Raw genomic sequence first — 12603 nt, forward strand, 5'->3', positions numbered from 1 at the left:
TTCATGATCCATCAGTACTACTCCGCCACAAAGCCATACTAGCTTATGTAGTGCCAGTGCTGTTTCCCTATCTGTCGCCTCTAAGCTACAAAAAAAGAAAGGTCCATTTCCTCTGCTGCTGCTCCATGCCATGTCCATTCCTCTCAGTCTGCACACCCCTTATCTCTAACTTGAGGATTATAAAAAGCCCGTTCTGATCTGGTTGGCACTCCTAAACTCAGAAGCACCCCAGTTCCCATTTCCTTACTCCTCAACTACAACTTATGGCATACAAAAAGTACTGAAATGCTTCAGTCCTGCAGTTCTGACCACAAAAGCTATACTGGAATTCATTTCTGTACTGCCCTTCAGAAATCCCAGTACAGAAGTCATTTGATTACTGGTATTGCTCTACTGATTGGCATCTCCTGATCCCCCCCAACACCTTGTGTTTGGGACAGCTGTTGTTTCTGCCCTACACTAAATGTGGCTCTGATCCCCTCTGCCACCTACACCCCCACTCCCGATGATCCATGCATCCTTCTTTTGCATGGATCTAGTAATGACTATTGCACATGTGCAGTTTGGTGAGTGAGCAAGTCTCACGCTGTAATGATGCATGTTGCATCGTGTGCTTCTGCTGGATGTTAGACATACTGTGGGTCAGTCTGTCTTCCTTTCAGTGTTGCTCACTGTCATAGTCTTCGGCCGCCTTTTTCAGTACTCAGGTCAGTATTAGAAGAGGGATAATTAGGGTCATAATCGGATTTTATATTTTTCTGCCATGCAGCTGGCCAGCATACTTATTTAAAAAAAAAACAGATACATAATTCCACCATTGTTCTTTTTGCTGAAGGTATTTGAGTCAGTAAAGCATGACAGCATATGGATATGTGGTGCATTACAGTATTAGATGTACAGTTAGTAATGCAGCAAGGTCATTAACCATTCAATGAGGAAGTAACCAAAAAATGAAGTATTATATACCCATATACATAAATATGTACGTAAAACAGGCAAAAGTAGGCATCACAGTCATATAACTTCTGATATAAGAAGTATGCAGCAGTAGTATATATGTAAGGAAGACTGCAGTAAAAAATGTTTGAGGATTAAGGAGTATAGATGTACCTGCATAGACAAAAATTAATTAGGTATCACATAAGCAGCAATTAAACAAAGATGCACAATACAAAACAGAAATAAAATGGAGATACTGCACTGCCTCCAGCAACTATATATTCAATACTCTCATGTATATATATATATATATATATATATATATATATATATATGTGTATGTAGGTTTACTATTAAAATGTGGAACAACACTTAGTAAAACCTGGATAGTTGAATGTGTCTTTTCCAGTGTCCGTAATGCCGTTCTGAAAAATGTTAGAATACACATAAGCGAATGGTAGTGTACATTCGCTAATGTGCAATGCTGTGCTAATAGATTGCACTACAGTGGGGATCGGGATATTTACCCTTTTTCTCACTGTAGTGCGATCACAGAGTTGAACTATATGATATGCTACAGGTGTGGACGTGCAAGCAAAAACATTACCGGTATCACGGACTTTTGACATTGGAACTTCCTGTGTTCGAATGTCGATTCTGTAGTTATCATTTCTGATGGTAATTCTGTATTACCAAATTCGGAAAATGAATTTGATCAAAATGTGGAAAATTGTTTTGATTTTCCACATTTTGGTAGTAAACCATATATATATATGTGTGTGTGTGTGTGTGTGTAGTGAAAGAAATGTATATGCCACAGCTTCTAAATCTGAATATGTTCTTGGTTTATTGTGATGTTTGAAAAGTGTATGATTTTTTTTAACTTATGTGTTCACAGATTTGAATTAATGCTCTGTTATTGTCATCACATGGGCATATTGTTTAAGTAATGCTCTGTTAATGCCATTTGGGCCTAAGTCATGGCTGAACAGAGTTCATGCACCAGCCCTCCAATCCAATTAACAAAGTGAAAATAAATAACTAAAATGTAAAAGAAAACCAAGGGCATATAGGGAATTTTGAAGTAATGGAGAAAGGAATGTAGTTACAGTAGCAGTTAAAAGTATATCCATGAGTACAACAGTCCATGAGTAAGGCAGGCCTAGGGTGAGAGAGTTATTACAAGAAATAAAGGCAGTACACACACAGGGTAGTGGTTTAGATAAACAAAGCTGTTCAACAGGAGGGATTTGATGCATGCTAGCCCTGTAGGCAAAGATCAGGAGATAGGCATGAGCTGGAACCCTCACCATCCAGGTTTTCTGCACTCCTCTATCCACATTACTTCAGCAGTGTGCTGTTACTGTCTGGCCCCAGTCACTCCATAAACATCCATATTGATGTCCTTCTATTCTTATGTTGCAGTGTTCTTAACATGGAAGATTCACTGCTAAAGGCGGTCCCAATGTTTGGCCAATATACAAAAGACTTAATCCATTGCAAGGTATGTAGGACGTCTCACGTAGGCCATAAGAGTGAAGTCAGCACATACCATCCTCAGAATGTCTCTGCTGCGTCTCTTCACCATCTACCATCGTCGGTCTTCTAATAAGAGTTGTTTGCTGGATACAAGAGTTTCAGATAAGGGCTCCATTGAGGTTTTCTTTTATTTTTTTCTACTACTTTTTTGGTGAGGTTACATGTCATCCAAAAAGGGCAAGTGCCAGTGTGGAAGACAAATTCCACATAAAGACAGTTACGACCAGTGTCTCTTCTGCTTAGGGCCCAACCACCACCATAAGTCTTGCTCTAGCTGTAAAGCTTTCATCCCTAAGACCCTACATAGCCACCTGTCCTCCCTCAATATTTACCTTGAGAATCATAGATTGAAAAGGTTAGCTTGCGAAGTTATGGAGGGTATGTCAGGGTCTTCTGCTGAGCCTACTATGAAGAAGGCTAAGAAAGTTAGGCCTGAAGATTCAGCTGCACATCCCCTTCCAGACATCTCTCTTGAGGCTGATGAAGGCCCATAGACCCATCTGGATTTTGGTTCAGCTTCTAAGGTGGCTACCACTTCAGAGGCCGCAAGGGATCCTGCCATTGGCACATCCTCAGAGGCTTTGCAGATGTCCAGTTTGGATGATCAGGGGGAACTAAAGCTCATAATTTCTGAAGGCCCTTGAGGTATTCCACATATTTTAGTGAGGGAAGATGTACCAACAAACGTCATTGAATGTAGGCCTACATCTGGTCCCTCGACCTTTCATAGGGCAGATGTTTCTCTTAAAAAGAAATAGTAAACCAAACATGTTTCTGCTCCTCAAGGCCTACCTGCTGATTGACGAGCTTTCTCACAAGGCTTGTTCAGTGCCTGTTTGGCCCTTAAACCTCCCTCAGGGGTTTCCCTTACTAGTTCTCTTACTTCTTCACCACACAAAAGGATCAGAGTGCTGGATTCTTCAGAAGAGGAGGATTCCTCATAAGAAGAATCCTTGGCTTACTGTGCTCAAATTACCTCCCCTTTGGAGTATGCTTCCCCTGAGGATGAGTCCAATGGCACAGTGTGTCCTGGTGAAGACATCACCTTTGGGCAGACTATTGCTAGGATGAGAGAGTATTTTAAGTGGGACTGCTGTCAGGTTTCTGAGGTGCAGAAAAGATACTACGACTTACTTCAGATGGATTCCCCCCTCTCCTTCTGCTCCTCCTCTGGTTTTACCAGCTTTTCTTGATGCCTTTTCTTCTGCATCAGAGACTCTGCACTCTTAACCCCCTGCCCCTAAAGGGCCAGATAGGTTCTATAAAGTTCTGGAGGACTGTAAATTTCCTTAGAAATGTCCGTCAGCAGATCCTGCTACTGTTTCTTTGGCTACTGATAAGCCTTCTAGACTATTGCCATCCACTTCTCTTCTCCATTGAGACAAAGAGAGTAAGACCATGGAAAGATTAGATAAAAAAAAGTTTATACCTCAGCCACCCTAGCTTTCTGTGCTATTAGTTACCAAACTCATATGGCCAAGTATGCTTTGGCTGTCCTTACACAGGCTTCTCAGCTTCTTCCAGATCTTCCTGACTCAGAAGTTAAGTCACAGCTTTCATCACTTCTCTGGGCTTCCTCCTAGGTGGTATGCCACTCTATTAAATGTAGCTACGATGCAGCTGAAACATCTGATAGAGTGGCTGCATCTGGCTCTGTTTTAAGGAGATACTTCTGGCTGAGACTTCAAAACACTTCCAGATGACTTTAAGGCTTAATTGCTGGATGGTCCCTTAGATAGTAAGGCTTTGGTTGGGGCTGCAACAGCAGACTTGTTTAAGTCCTTTCAGGAGAAAGGAAAAGATTTGCAGGACCTAAAACGCATCTTTGTGTCTCCAGTTCTTACATTCCAAAGTAATTATCCGGCTAAAACTCCAACAAACTTGCACTGCTCCTTCCCAAAGTAAGAGGAGTGTTAGGAAACCTACTGCTTCCAAATTCGCTCAGCTTGCTCCTGCTCAAAAACAGCCTTTTCTACACAACCCAGTTCACCTGTGACTACCGACTCTTTCTCACCCATCTTCCCTCTCTGTGCGTCGTTCCCTGTCCCTTCCAATCTGGGAGCAAAATACTCAGGATTCATGGGTCCTTTCCATTATTCACAGAGGGTATTTCATGGTGTGGGAAACTCTTCCACCTTTCATAGGCAATCCTCAAACAGCTCAAGAGCAGCTACAGTTTTTTCTAGAGGTGCTCCAGGTACTGAAATCCCAGGGAATTATTCAAGAGGTTCCAGTGAACCAAAGAGGAAGAGGCTTCTATTCCAGAATGTTTCTGGTTCCCAGAAAAGATGGCTCTTGGAGACCCTTCTTTTATGGCCAAAGTTGTGAATGAGATGTCACTTAAGCAATCTATTCATTTGCTCACTTTTCCCCCTCTCCACAGTCATTTAATGACAGAGTTCTTCAGACCTTGGATGTGCATAGGCAACTCAGATTTTATTTGGGTAAAACTAAGGCTGTCAGGAAGTAAGATCAGCTTTTTGTTTCCTTTCATTCCAGAGCTCTGGGAATGACTTTTCCAAGTGGACTATTTCCACTTGGGTTTCTAAAGCTATATCCTTTTGTTATTTGATTCATGGTAAGAGTCTTGCGACTCCAGTTAAGGCTCATTCTACAAGAGCTGTGGGTTCTTCAGGTGCTTTTTTCAAAGGTTTGGATACTAACACCATCTTGGAAGCAGTTACTTGGTCTTCTGCTCATACCTTCACCAAACATTATAAACTGGATGGCATTTCCAAATCTATTGCTGGCTTTGCTGGAGTCATTCTCCATGTTTTTTTAGAAATTTTAGAAAATGCCTCTGCTCCTCCTCCCTCCCTTTCTTCCTCATGAGCTTTGGTACTTTCTCTCATGTTAAGAATACTGCAACAGAAGAATAGACAGGCATAGAACAGTTGTGTAAAATCTCACCATAAGAATACTGCAACAGAAGAATAGACAGGCATAGAACAGTTGTGTAAAATCTCACCATAAGAATACTGCAACAGAAGAATAGACAGGCATAGAACAGTTGTGTAAAATCTCACCATAAGAATACTGCAACAGAAGAATAGACGGGCATAGAACATTTGTGTAAAATCTCACCATAAGAATACTGCAACAGAAGAATAGACAGGCATAGAACAGTTGTGTAAAATCTCACCATAAGAATACTGCAACAGAAGAATAGACAGGCATAGAACAGTTGTGTAAAATCTCACCATAAGAATACTGCAACAGAAGAATAGACAGGCATAGAACAGTTGTGTAAAATCTCACCATAAGAATACTGCAACAGAAGAATAGACAGGCATAGAACAGTTGTGTAAAATCTCACCATAAGAATACTGCAACAGAAGAATAGACAGGCATAGAACAGTTGTGTAAAATCTCACCATAACCATAGATGTCATTCTCTTCTGTGTTGCAGCATTCTGTTCCTTCTACCGTCCCCCTGTTTTTTGTCTTTTTTCCCTGGATGTAAGTTTGCCTCCTTTTTTCTTTAGGCTAGTGTTCTTACTATGGCATTCAGTTCTGAGGATGGTACATGCTGATGTCACTTTTAAGCCCTACTCCAGATGCTGACCTATGTGAGATTTCCCACTTACCTTGTATACTGGCCAGACGTCTGGACCACCTTTGGCATAATCCCCCATGTAAAGAATACTGCAACATAGAAAAGAAGGACATCTATGGTTATGGTAAGATTTTACACAACTGTTCCTTCTGATTGCCTGGTGAGTGGTGCTGAGGACTTTGTGATAAATGAGCTCTGCTGAACTTCTTTCTTTGGGTATGATGTAAAAATGTTCTAAAATGAAGTGAGCACGGCACTGCGACAGTCTCATGCTGGTAACTGAAGGCTGAAGGGATATTGTCCTGATCATCCCTGTCCCAATAGCCTTTTTCAGCTCTGTTGCCACAGCTGTCCATCAGCTTATAAAGTGACTGTCTCTATATCACCACTTCCTTATCTGGTACTACACCGAGATATGGCCACCAGCAGAGTGGGAAGGGGAAGCCATACAGATGTAGACAGTTTCAGCCTATTTGCATAATTCCATTCTGTGAGTGTGGCTGACAGTGGATTAAAAAGGGAATTAACGACCTGTAGGAGAGGAGGGGAGAGAAGTCAGGCACTTTACAGTATCATCCTGCAATAAATGCCAAAGGCTTTTTACTGAAGCATCTTTCTCTCTTCAGTATGTTATTAGGCTGGACAGGCTATGAGGAGAAACTCAGGGAAGGACACATCCCTGGTCCAGAGCTAGCACATCTCTGCAGCCCTGCCATGTACCTAGCCCAGTGTCTGTGAAGCCTCTCCATCCTCAGGGCTCAGTGAGGAATCCACTCAGAAGACCCCCCCCCCCCCAGAGAGACAGATTTACCCTCCACTGCCTGTTTCTCAGTCTCTTCATGGTCCCAGGTCATCCGGACCTGACCATAGCCAAGGCTTTATACCTTTGTGCCACCGGCACGGACATCCCAGTACTTATTATGAAGGTTTATGTACCTCCTATCATGTGCAGTAAAGGACCATTGGCTGTAACATTTTTATGATCAGAAACCTTTGCATTTTATAAAAAAACACACATGCAAGAATTATTCTATGTTTTCAGGTATCGACCAGAGACGAGACTAGTATTTTAGATGGCAGCTTGATTGCCACTTAGACACTGTTTGCTTATAGCAGTAAAAGACAGCCACATATGTTTGTCATATGACTTATTCTAAAGGTAGAATTACTTTTCTGATTCATATATCTGTAAATGGTGCTTGAGGCAATTATTTTTAATAACTGGTATAAACGATATATTTACTATTTTTTTGTTTGATTCTAATTTATTGAAACATTAGATATCCTTTTTGCCAGAATGTTTTTAGGCCTTTTAGTGTAGTACATATAGTTTGTCTGTTAATTATGGTCAATCGGTGCATGTAGGTTTGATATATTTAATTTGCATACCCTGCAACTGTGAGTGAGTCACTTAATCAAATCAGGACTATGATCCAATCAACAAATATATTAAAAATACATACCAAATTGTTATTTTTCTTTGTGAAATGTTCACATATCAGTAAGCATAAAATTTGCCCCATAAAAAGTAAAGTAATGTTTGTGTTGGTACACAGAGCAGTTATTTCTGTGTCATTGTCAGTATCACTTTTGCATCCAAGTCATTTATGGTTCATAACAGTAAACATGGCAGTGCATCAACATTTAATGGACTTGGTTCTTTTTGCATTCATTCATTATGGCTGTTTTTGAGTTCATTGACCGTTATACCCATCGTTTTTGTCACTGCTGTTACAGGTTCCTTATGCGATAGTGACTTTTCTGCTGCCTGTTACAAGGGTTTGTAAGGGTTGTTCTTTTTCTTACTGGTGCTTTCAGGACAGCACAGTGGCAGACCTTACTGACTTTGTAGTTTTTCTTTTTGTCATGTAAGGATTATGAATAAACTTGTCAAACACAATAACTCAGGGTTCTGTGATCCATTGTTTTATTGAGGTTATATACTGCTGCTATGAATACACTGGAAACTTGGCTAGGTGTAACTCAGGGTTCTGTGATCCATTGTTTTATTGAGGTTATATACTGCTGCTATGAATACACTGGAAACTTGGCTAGGTGTTTTGTCTTGCATATGATATTTCAAATGGTAAACAGCCAACATTTCTGATATTAAATTATCTGGTACACATCTTCAGGCTAAATATAGATTTGTTTCACTATAAAAATCATTACAGTGAAATGGCAAATTGCAGCAGTTGTTGTAAAGAAATTACTGAGGCATTGAAATGCAACATATGGCCCTTAAATTGCATACGGTCTTCTGTGCTTTGTAAGCATGACCCTTTTTTGTCATTTTAGGAAGCAGACATTTAAAATGAGTTTAAATTTAAATTTATTGTATGAAGTTCTCCATTTGACTTTAACCAGTCACATTCATTTTAATTGGGGCTTTAACTTGTGGGCGCTATTTTGGCAAAGGCAAATCAGGGCTAAATTTTACTGTACTGTAGGACTTCTTGAAGTGTGAATGTTTCTTACTGCATGTAGGCGATAATAGCAAAAAGAAAAATGTTTTTGCTTTTTCTGAAGTCTATTTATTTTACTTATTTAAATTGTGTTGACCAGGTTAACCCTACTGGTTGATGCCCACTTTCAAAGTGGACCAGGGTAGAAAACAACAAAAAATATACAGACTACAAAGACATTACGATAAAGCCATGCAGACATAAGGCATAAAATGTTTTAAAAGTTTTAGCAACACAATTATCTCATGCATACAGGTTTCAGAATATCATAGAAATGTCAAGAATTGATCAGCATTCTACTTTCTCCTAGGATGATGTCAAGAAATGAGCAAACAATAATTGATTTCAATAATTGGCTTAGTATTTGATATCATTCAAGGAGGGGGCTCAATATTTGTCAGTCTGGGAGGATATGACTGACAGACTATGTTGCTTCACTGGGGATGGCCTGCATCTGTTCCCACTAGGGTTTCAGTTATTGGCAAATACATTGTCCATTCCAGTAGTGCTTTTTTAGGCAATACCAAATTGATAAACCTACCAACATAATGAAACAAGCAAGGGAAAATATGAAGGTGTTACTAATCAATGATAGGAGACTAAACTGGAAGCTACACTCCCTAAAAGCCCTTCTCACCCTGAATGGCATTGATGTCTGTATAGTGACTTTCACATGGTTTAAAATAGCAGAGAGCACTCTGGCTGTGCAAGGCTGTAACACCGTTCACCTGTTTAGGCCAGCTACTGTGCAGGAGGGGAAAAAGGTGGCAGTGTCTAAATCTACATCCAGAAGAGACTCACATTAAGGCTGGTAAAGCGGCATGATGGACTCGAGTTTCTTCTTATCCAGATAACCATCAGAAACATCCCATAGCATATATTTGCTAGCTATAGAACTACGTCTATGACACATGAAAGCCAGAACACCTATCTACGGGAAGAAGAATCACTGAGTACTAAAACCCAGCACCATTTCCTATGTTATCTCAACTATCCAACTGTAGACTGGGAAAATGACACCATCACAAGTGCACAAGCACAGAGATTCATGGACTTTGTCAATACAAACGCCCTTGAACAATTATTTATTTTATTTATTTTATTTTATTTTATTTTACATTTGTTAACCGGGCTAGTCTAGCTGGATATATATCCATTTTCAGTAGAGGCCCGGGGAGAAAAGCTCCACACATAATTCAATACAAAGAGACATATTAATGTCTCCAACTAGTCAGAGTACTCACTGGGGGAGTAACATCTTGCATTCTGACATTACTAATAAGGGAGTATCTTGCATATCTTAATCACTTATTAGGTGGGACCATAAAAGCAGTCTCCTTCGAACTAAAATTGAAACCAGAGATCCTTCCACCCAAGGTATCTTTAGAAATTTCTTTAAGACACACTGCCGGCTCCTAAGTGATATATTGGCAAGCTTCAGTTCCCCACCAAACCCAGTTAACTCCACTGAATATGGATAAATGTACACCACCACACTATTCCAGCATGCAAAAAGCTGCATTGATGCAGCTGTCCTCTGTACGAACAAGTGCAGGGTAAGCCCTAGAAACAAACCCACATGTTGGAACCATAATATCAGCAAGCTTTATAGTAAAAGGAAAATAATTTTGATCAAAAGTAAGTAGGGTAATTCCCAGAATGTTAGAGCCGTTGTCACTGAAATAACCAAACAACTCAGGAGCTTAGTAAAATCCACCAAAGCCAAGTCTGAGACTAAAACTGCTACCTAAGCTAAAGGCAATCACTAAAATTTTTCAGTTATGTTCGTAATCTCAAAAGCACTATGCAGCTGACTGTAAATGATTTTACCCACACTGAGATCGACTATCAAAGCTACTGACCAATACATTTAGTTCTAACGTTACCCCAGCTATCACACAAGATTAAGTCCTAAAAGTACTATCAAAAGCTAAAAATACAGCATTGATAGGCCCTGACAATATCCCTGGATACATCTTCAGTAAAATGAAGCATGATTTAGCAATCCCTCTGACATCACTGTTCAATCTCAGCCTCCTTATGGTTTTATGTACTAAGTGAATGGAGAACAGCTATAGTCAGTCCTCTGAGTAAGAGAGGACCTTCCAAAGATCCAGGCAATTACAGACACATAAGTCTGACCAGTCTCATATGCAAAGCCACAGAAATAATTACCATGGAACTAATCAATCAGGACACAAGGACCCTCCAAACACTGAACTCGTCTCAGTTTAGATTCGTCAGGGGCAGGTCATGCTTACTCAACCCGGTGGATTTTTTTGAAAAGGTCACCAAAGCAATGGATGAATGCAAAATGGTACACACCTAATACCTCAACCTGGCCAAGGTTTTTGGTATAATTCCCCACTCAAGCATAGTACAAAAGATAAATAAACTGGGAATAAACCTGCTGGATTGCCAACTGGCTCACAAATAGGATGCAGATAATAAAATAGGGGAAATTAGCTCCAAAAAGAGATCAGTCAACAGTGGAGTGTCCCAGGGTTCTGTGATGGGACCTCTCTTGTTTGGCATCTACTTTTCTGAAGTAAAATCCAATGCCAAAGGGCTCTGGCTGACTAAGTTTGCAGATGATTGCAAGCTACGGGCAATCAGTGAATCCCCAAATGGCTTAGCCATCCTAGAGGAAGGTTTGTTTCAAATAAATAACTGGTGCCAAATCATGAACTGAAACTAAATGCCAAAAACAAATACTTCCCTGTTTCCTTTGGGAATTGATCTGTCCCAGGGACCTACAGCATTAACAGCACTCCCATAAGAGTTGACCCAATTCTTTAAGACTTTGGGGACTTATATGGACAGTGTGACCTAACTTTTGATCAACATGTGACCATTGTTGTAATAAAATCCTTTTATATTGCACAGCTTGTAAACAAGGGGATTGTGTCTAGATCTAGGAATGCCATTGTCCCCTTTACTCAGGCCTCATTAGGCCAGTTATTGAGTATAATGCCCCCCTTTGACATTTATCTATCCAGACACATGCAACAACTGGAATACACAGAGGGATACCTTACTAAAAGGATAAAAGGCTTAAACAACATGTCCTACATGGACCAATTCAAAGCCCTGTCACTATACTTGGTATCCTACAGACTGCAAAGAGGTGGCCTGTATCGGGCATACAAGGCATCCTCTGACCCAATACTCATTGATTTACTGCACATTAGTAAGTCAGATGGCATCAGAAATACTTGTTCTAATCCTCTTTTGCAACATCAGCAGAAAGATTTGGAGGGGCCGGTATATCTCACAGAGGATAACACTGCTGTGGAACAGACTCCCATCCACTTAAACAAAATTCATCCCTGTTCATATCCAAAGGCAACTTGGATCTATTGATGGGGAAACAGAAAGTTAAATGACAGGACTGCCCCCTGTATTACTAATGGACAGAGGCAGCTCCTAAATGCTCTATCCCACACATGGGTCCCCTCAAATTTTGTATGATATGGTCCCAGTTACTTTCATTAAGAATAATATATAATGATGACCCTGGAATGGGTAAGTCTATAACCAAATGGGATGGTTTGATTCAAGCACAAGAAGAGAAATTGGATAGACTTAAAATGACCTGCAAGGGCAGCTAGCCTAGTACTTACCTATGAGAACCTATAAGAAGGATTATATTTATAACAAGATGTTTGAATAGTAATAAGCAGGCAGTTGTAACTGTTGTAATACAACCTCAGGTTTAAGTGATGGGCTCTGTTTCATTTACTCATAGCAGGACTTAGCGTTTGGTTTAGGAACCTTTTTTATTTTTGTTCAATTAAATAACTTTTATTTATGCATAATAGGACAGTGACAATCATGCTTAACATATAAATTAGTGAACCCAGTTCAAGTCCTAGTCGCAATCTCTTTTAAATATATTGCAGCACTTCGTGTATGTTTCACAGTGTATGGTGATTTAAATGCTGCATTGCATTTTCCTTGAATATTTGGACCATTTGTATATAAAACCCCTCAACTTTTTTTAGTATATAATGTCCAAAATTAATTTACTATATCCCTTGTTGACATTGTTATATGTATAGAGCAGGGCTGTGTCTATAGAGTTTAAATGCCATGTTTCTGAGC

The 12603-nt window shown here is 40.0% G+C and overlaps 1 protein-coding gene across 4 annotated transcripts in view; it reads left to right on the forward strand.

Annotated features, from left to right (window-relative positions):
- The window catches only part of KAZN (kazrin, periplakin interacting protein), a 2853667-nt gene that overhangs the window by 775841 nt on the left and 2065223 nt on the right, over nt 1-12603 (forward strand). The window lies entirely within an intron of this gene.

This window comes from Protopterus annectens, chromosome 2.part1 (genome assembly GCF_019279795.1).
Source record: "Protopterus annectens isolate FY-2018-M chromosome 2.part1, PAN1.0, whole genome shotgun sequence".
NCBI classification, from domain to species: domain Eukaryota; kingdom Metazoa; phylum Chordata; order Ceratodontiformes; family Protopteridae; genus Protopterus; species Protopterus annectens.